The 6,527-nt window shown below is 46.0% G+C and overlaps 1 long non-coding RNA gene across 7 annotated transcripts in view; it reads left to right on the forward strand.

The window, feature by feature from the left end:
* Positions 1 to 6,527, forward strand: part of LOC109372538 (uncharacterized) — a 60,328-nt gene that overhangs the window by 45,239 nt on the left and 8,562 nt on the right. For all 7 annotated transcript variants that reach the window (XR_002122077.1, XR_002122068.1, XR_002122083.1 and 4 more), the window contains one exon: positions 5,923 to 6,144. This is a non-coding gene — a long non-coding RNA (uncharacterized LOC109372538). The remainder of the gene's footprint in view (positions 1 to 5,922; positions 6,145 to 6,527) is intronic.

Below are 6,527 nucleotides of genomic sequence, written 5' to 3' on the forward strand. Positions count from 1 at the left end.
ATCCATCCATCTATCCATCTGGTATTGTTTTTTCCTACTAAAATATGGACTCCATAAGGGCTTGGGCTTTGTCTATATCTTCAGCAGCGAGACTTGTGTCTAAGATATGTGGCACTCAGTATTCATTGACTAAATGAGTGGATTGGAGGTTAATTGTGAAATACATGAAAGGTTTGGCATGAGTTTGGAATTCTCTTCCTGTTATGTCACGTACTTGGGGAAAATAAGGTTGTAATAAATGAACTTATGAGAAGATGGTGGCCACTTATGAAAGAATTTGTTTTATATGAGATTGAAATAGGTTACACATTTTGGTGCCTGATTATAGGGTTGATGGTTCAAGGTAGTAGATGGTAGGTTTAAGCTAGCCTATTGCAGTTGCTTCTAAGCACATGTTTGCATCGAAAATACTAATTAGGTACCAACGAGCAACCATTTTGCGAAAGCCAACAGATTTAAATTCCCTCTCAGGATCCTTTGATGGTCATTATGTTCCTGGCTTTAGCATTTACTGTAGGATGCTCTTAGTCAAGCCTCTTAAACTCTTAGTTTGCTCATCTATAAAATGGAGATTACAGTCCGACCGCATAGTGCTCTGGGCATTTTACATGTAATCATTTCTGAAATTTCTGATGCTTGATAAAACTTCAACAAATCTTAACTTTTCCTTTTACTTTACTATTCCTGCAATACGAAAAGATTTAGAATCTTAGAGCAACAACTGCATTCGGCAAAAAAAAGGAAAATATGTTTGGAAAGCCCCAGTTTTCCTATTTGGTCCTCTTCATGTGTTTCCAATTCGGTTATGTTCAGTGCTACAGGTTGAAAAGGTATTTAGGAGTATGCTCCACCCAAATTAATTGTTGTACCTGTTGGGCTGTCAGAAAAGCCATGACATATTTTTTCTGTTTTTCATTTACTTATATAAAGAACAAAGATAAAAAAAAAAAAAGAAAAGGTGCCCCCTGCAGACAGTAATTGTTATGTTAATTTTGGTTTCCAAAATGAAAGGAGGTATTTTAAGTGTTCTAAAAAGTATAAGCTACTTTTTTTATTTTAATTTTTTAATTATACTTAAAATTGTTTTACCTTATTTTTAAAGCTCATTTATGCATATCTCTGATAGCATTCTGGTTTCTGAGTTACTATTTGTTCTGGAAAAATAAGGCGCGAGTCACTGGTATCGTGGTTTTCAGACAGTGGCTGCTACCCTTGTGCTTCATGGCACAAAGGCTAAACTTTAAGAAGAGCTGTCATGGCTCCTATAAAGCATTTTCAGTTGGTCCATTCTGAAAGCCAATGCATTTCAATTTTAGATTGAATCACAGTTAATATATGTCTTTTTTATCTGCACAGAGATCTAGATTAAACTGCCACCAACTTTGTCATATTGTCATATCCCTTTGTCTGCAGTCCCCCCACCCCAAGCCCCAGGACTGCCCCCTGCACACACTAAACACTAGAAAAGGACCTCTCAAGGAGATTCTGATGGTAGAATGTGGTTTCTTGGGAGGCTAGTGAGGAAGACGTTTTGGCCAGAGCTTTTCAACACTCCTGTAACCAAACTATTCCCATTCCTGGGACTACCACAGTTGCATTTGCAACTCCTTCACCACTTGCTAAGAGAGAGAAAAAGTTTAAATAAGGTGACTGTCACTGCCGGTATACCCCTAACAAAACCCCACACCTTGAGGACCCACGAAGGGCAGTCTTCTCCGGCCAGCGGTAAACATGAGACCTTCAGCCAAGAGGTAAACAAGTCTGCACTGGGCTTCCTGACCGAGCCCTTGTTGTAATTCTGTTTCTCTTGGTCCCTTTTTCATTCTATATTCGGTGGCTGTGGGCAGTTAGAGATTAGGGCGGGATCCGGGGGGTGGGGCAGGATGTGGGGCTTGCCTGTCTGCTGGGTGGTCAGACAGTGCATCGCTGCCGCTGAGGCTGAGTTCTGGACTCTAAGGCACACGTCCCAGACAGGGCGGCTGCCCGGCCAGTGCTGAGTGACAGATCTGAGGGGACAAACAGCTCTTTACCAGCCTTCAGAGCCTCAGACATGGTGCCAACCCTGGCTGCCTATGGAAGCATGCATTTCAGTTTGTGTGAAAAGCCCTAGGCGTTCTCCTTGGCAGCTGATTGTCCTGTTGTATCTTCCATGGTGGCTATTTTCCTGCACGGAGGAGGGTCCAGCTTACCAGGCCATCCGAAGGCAGAATAGTTGTAAGCAGGGCCATGGTGATCGTGTTGCTAGGCCAGGCGTGACAGTACAAGATGGATGGGTGAGTCTGTCTCATCCGTAAGTGGGCTCAGTGCAGGAAAGGCCCGAGGGCACGGCCGGGCGAGGGCCTGCGGCAGCTCCCGTTCACTTGCTGTTGGCCTGGCTTCGTCCTTGGCTTAGAGATGAGGCAACTGAAGCTCTGAGAGAGTAAAGCCTCCCCCCACCCCATCATACTTGAAAGACACCAAGAAGGAATTAAAACCAGGTTCTGTCTGATCCATAGGCCTTTGTACTTTCAGGACACTGCGGGGAGGTCTCTCTCTTTCTAATCTCGGAGTATCTCGGTATGGAGAGCTTCGTGACTAAAATAAAGAGGCTGAGTTGACGTCGTCGGAATAATCATTTCCGTGTGCTCCTCGCAGATCCCCTTTAGAAGTTAGCATCCCGGCACTAGCTTTGCTTTCGCTGCGGAGCTTTTTACTTATACCATCTGTGGCTCTTCTCCAACTCATGTTTTTCTGATTCGCAAACTTCTGGACTTCCTCGTGGTGTCTATTCTCAGGGTGCTTTCCTTTCCTTCAGCTGTGCAAATACTAAAGTTTTTATCATGCTGAACATAAACACATGGAAACATGTGCCGTTTGCTGTGCAGACCTCTCCTTTCCTGGACTGCACCCTGCACACAAACACACTTACCACCTTCATTGCCAAAAATAAGGCTCAAATTCAGCTCGATCAAAATAACCCGTTTATAGGCGAGCCAGTGTTTTGCGTGTCTTCCTCTGCACATTTATTTATTTTGCTTAAGCATTTCCTCCTAGGCTCTTAAATTAAGCCTTAAGGTAAACTGGGGAGAGAAGGAGAATAAACAGAGCCCAGTGACCGACTCGTCAGGGCAGCAGCTAGCGTAATGGGGTTGGGAACTTGGAAGGAAATGACATTTCATATACAGGAATATTAAGAAACAATTTGCCAAAGCAAACCCACAAATCCTTTTTTTCCTTTGCTTGCATAATCCAAGCATTTATCCAGCACTTTGTCACATTTCCTTCCATGATTCTAGCCAGGCTGTATTTTTCCTATAGTCTCCGGAAGCATTTTCTCCAGACAGTTAACCCTGCCCTTCTATACAAATTTAGTGTGACTTAATGAAATAGAAGTTCGTTAAAGAAAACATGTTGTTTTTTTTTAAAGAATGTAGAGGCAAGAAATTTGGTGACAGCTTCTGGACTTACAGCCTTGTCTCACATGCGAGCCTCAGCAACATGTCTGTAAAGTGAGGACAGTCACATTGTCATCGGGCTGTGGCACCACACAGCTTATCAATGCCTGGCACACAGGGACTGTGTAATAAATGTCCGCCATTGTTATTATCATCAAAATGTTGAACTTGTGAACGGTGACGATCGAAATGTGTGAAGTCACCTTAAATAATAATGGCTCAAACCCCCTTGTGGAGGAGGCACGAGAGGTTGTCACATGCTGGTGGGACAGACAGAGAGACAAAGTAGGATGGCTCCGTGGCTGAGAAAGGTACAGCTACGACCAGCGCTGTGGCATTAATACACGGGAATGTCGCATGTGTGGATGAGAAGAGGGATTGCTAAGAAATTAAACATCCAGAAATGAACGGTGAAGGGTCTGGGGTACGTGAGAAGCGCATACCCTGCATGGGAGATTGATGGGTGTGTCAGAACCGGACGTCATTAACGGAGTCGAATGACTAGCTCTCCGCATTCTGCCTCTGCTCACCATGCAAACTTCAGTGATCAGCTGCTTCCCTGTGGACTTTGCCTGAATCCAGACCCGCCTACTGCCCCGTGTCTCTCAACTGTGACACATGTTAGTGAATGTGCTTAGGAAACGCTTGTTCAATGAGTGAGGGAATGAAAGGATGAATAAGAAAAAATTAAAGAAGTGGGAAAAGAACCAGGAGAGCAAATTTCAAGAGAAAAGAGAATTTTAAGGCACTGTCAAGTGCTGCACGCAGGTCACAGAGGAGAAAAGGTCATTGGATTGGGCCAGAAGTAGGTCACTGGCAGGATGTAGGAGGTGACAGAACAGAACAGAAGGGACCGAAGGCCAGAATGAGCAGATAGAAAGCACAAGCTGCAGATGGGAACTGTCTGTTTGAAAGGCCTGGCTGTGAACTGAAGGGGAGAGAGAGCTCAGGTGCTAAAAAGAAAGCAAGTTGTGGGCGTGTGTGTGGCTCAGTTTCTCTTGTGTTTTGTGATTTTTCTTTTATTGTGAACTTTAATTCACAATAAAACACGATCTTTGGACTTTTCCAATTCATTCCTCCAGAGAGGGTTTGTGTGTCTGCCACGTGTGTGAGGACACTACAGACCTGGCTCCAGGGAAACGGGCCCAGAAGTGAACGTTTTCAGCTCAGGATGTCCTTACCATGCAAACAGTGTAGATTTTTATCCTACGTCCATGCCTGAACTTTGCAGTGGCTGCACAGCCCCAGGAGCGCTTTTAATCCCCATCGTCAGGTTTCTTTAGGCAGCTTGTTTGGCTGCTTGTCGCTGTGAAGGGCTTTTATTCACTTGTTTCTGGTGAACGCTTCCCTGTGTGCATGTGTGGCTTTTCCTGAGCATGGCTCGGATGGGAAGATGCAAAATTCTAGACGCCTGGATATAGGGGCTCCCCAAGGAGCCCACCTACTTCCGTCTTCTTTAGACCTCTGCTTAATCACTGGCAGCCTCGCAGCCCCCTTCATTCATTTTGAAAGTGTTTTTAGTATTTTATCTAGCACTTTGTCAATGAAGTAAAGGAGTTATGAATGAATGTATTTTATTTTTGTCAAGTAGCATTTAAATACAGTTGAAAAATGGCACAGTTATTGGTGGGAGAGTTCATCCCCGTTTGGGTCCACTGCCAATGCTGGGCGCCTCAGTGAGGTGGTGGGTCCCTTGAAACGTTGCACCAGTGATCAGAATTGATGAATTCTGAATGGCTTACAGACTGGCACCGCTGTCCCTAGGAGGCCTGCGAAAGCCCTGGGCTCACGTTCCCCCTGAGTGACTTTGGGGGAAGTGATTTTTCGCATCTGTACGATGCACTGGTTTATCTGGTCTGTCTCCCCACGCAGCATGGTTACAGACATTCGGGACGTGCTGGTGTGTGGGACCCCAGTGCTGCCTGGGCAGCGTGAGCCCCTGCAGGCGCCCTCAGTCTCTGGCAATCTCGTCTCTACCCAGATGTGCCATAAACATCATTCTCCATGGGCGCTATGTCGTGAAAAGGGTTAAGAAGCATGGTCTGGAAAGTCTAACAGTCCTGTGTCTCTAACTGTCGATTCTAAGAGCATTGATGCACTCCCCTTCTCTGGGCACTTGCTCAGTGAATAAGCGTATTGTGTCCAGGAGAGGGGGGTGGGCTTCGCCCAGAGTGGCTTTGACCTGAACTCCTCAGAAGTAGCCGCATAGCTTTGTGGAGGAGAAAAATCTCAAGAACGTTGTGCTGAGTGACTTGTGTAGAGCCGGCAGTGGCATTCTGGGAAAATGCTTCTGGGGCTTTGAGACCCAAGACCCAGGTCCCGGTTCCTCCAACACAGACCATGTTTGTTAATGAAAGGCTCCCTTGTTCCATCGCCCCCTCACTGCTTTCCATGAGCACAGAGCTCCAGAGGCAGCTGACGCGATCCCCGCCCCGTCCGTCCTCGCTCTGCTTGGAGTTCACAGTTGCACGCCTTTGTTTTACTTCAGGTTGTCAGTCTGCCTCCCTGGTATTTTGAACAGCTTGAACTACTGGAGCCGGTTTCCCGTCCTTGTCGCCGGTTTACTGCTCCTGAAGAAAGAGTCGAATCGTGATGCTCTCAGAGGCCTTAGGAACGCACCTTCTGGCTGGCGCCCAGGCCGTGGAAACATTCGCTGCTCTTCATCCTCGAGCTGCATTTTGTCTCCAGGGAAGCAGGCCAGAAAATGAAGGTGAGGCTGGTTAATGAGGTCATATGTATAAAGTTGTCCTAGGATTCGCTGTAATGAAGCCAGAGCTATTCCTAATGTCCGAGAATAAGAGCGGTCTTATAGGGAATGAAGACCGGGGGCCTGAGCTTGGGGCCACATTCATTCCTGTAGACACGCGATGTGTGTCGCACACATGGAAATAGAAGGTGACGGTGGCTTTTTAAGTTGGTGCTATGGTTCCCGTGTATACAGTCACTCCATAAATTGCTTCACTTTGTAGCATGAATGGGACGATCCTCTTTTTCACTTCTCAGCATGCTGCTTCGTGATTTCTTGTCCTATAGCTGTTTTTGATATTGACCATATCTCCTGTACCAAAATTGTGGCCGTTACAGGTGGGGGGG

This window comes from Hipposideros armiger, unplaced genomic scaffold, assembly GCF_001890085.2.
Source record: "Hipposideros armiger isolate ML-2016 unplaced genomic scaffold, ASM189008v1 scaffold_1, whole genome shotgun sequence".
In the NCBI taxonomy this organism is placed as follows: Eukaryota; Metazoa; Chordata; class Mammalia; order Chiroptera; family Hipposideridae; genus Hipposideros; species Hipposideros armiger.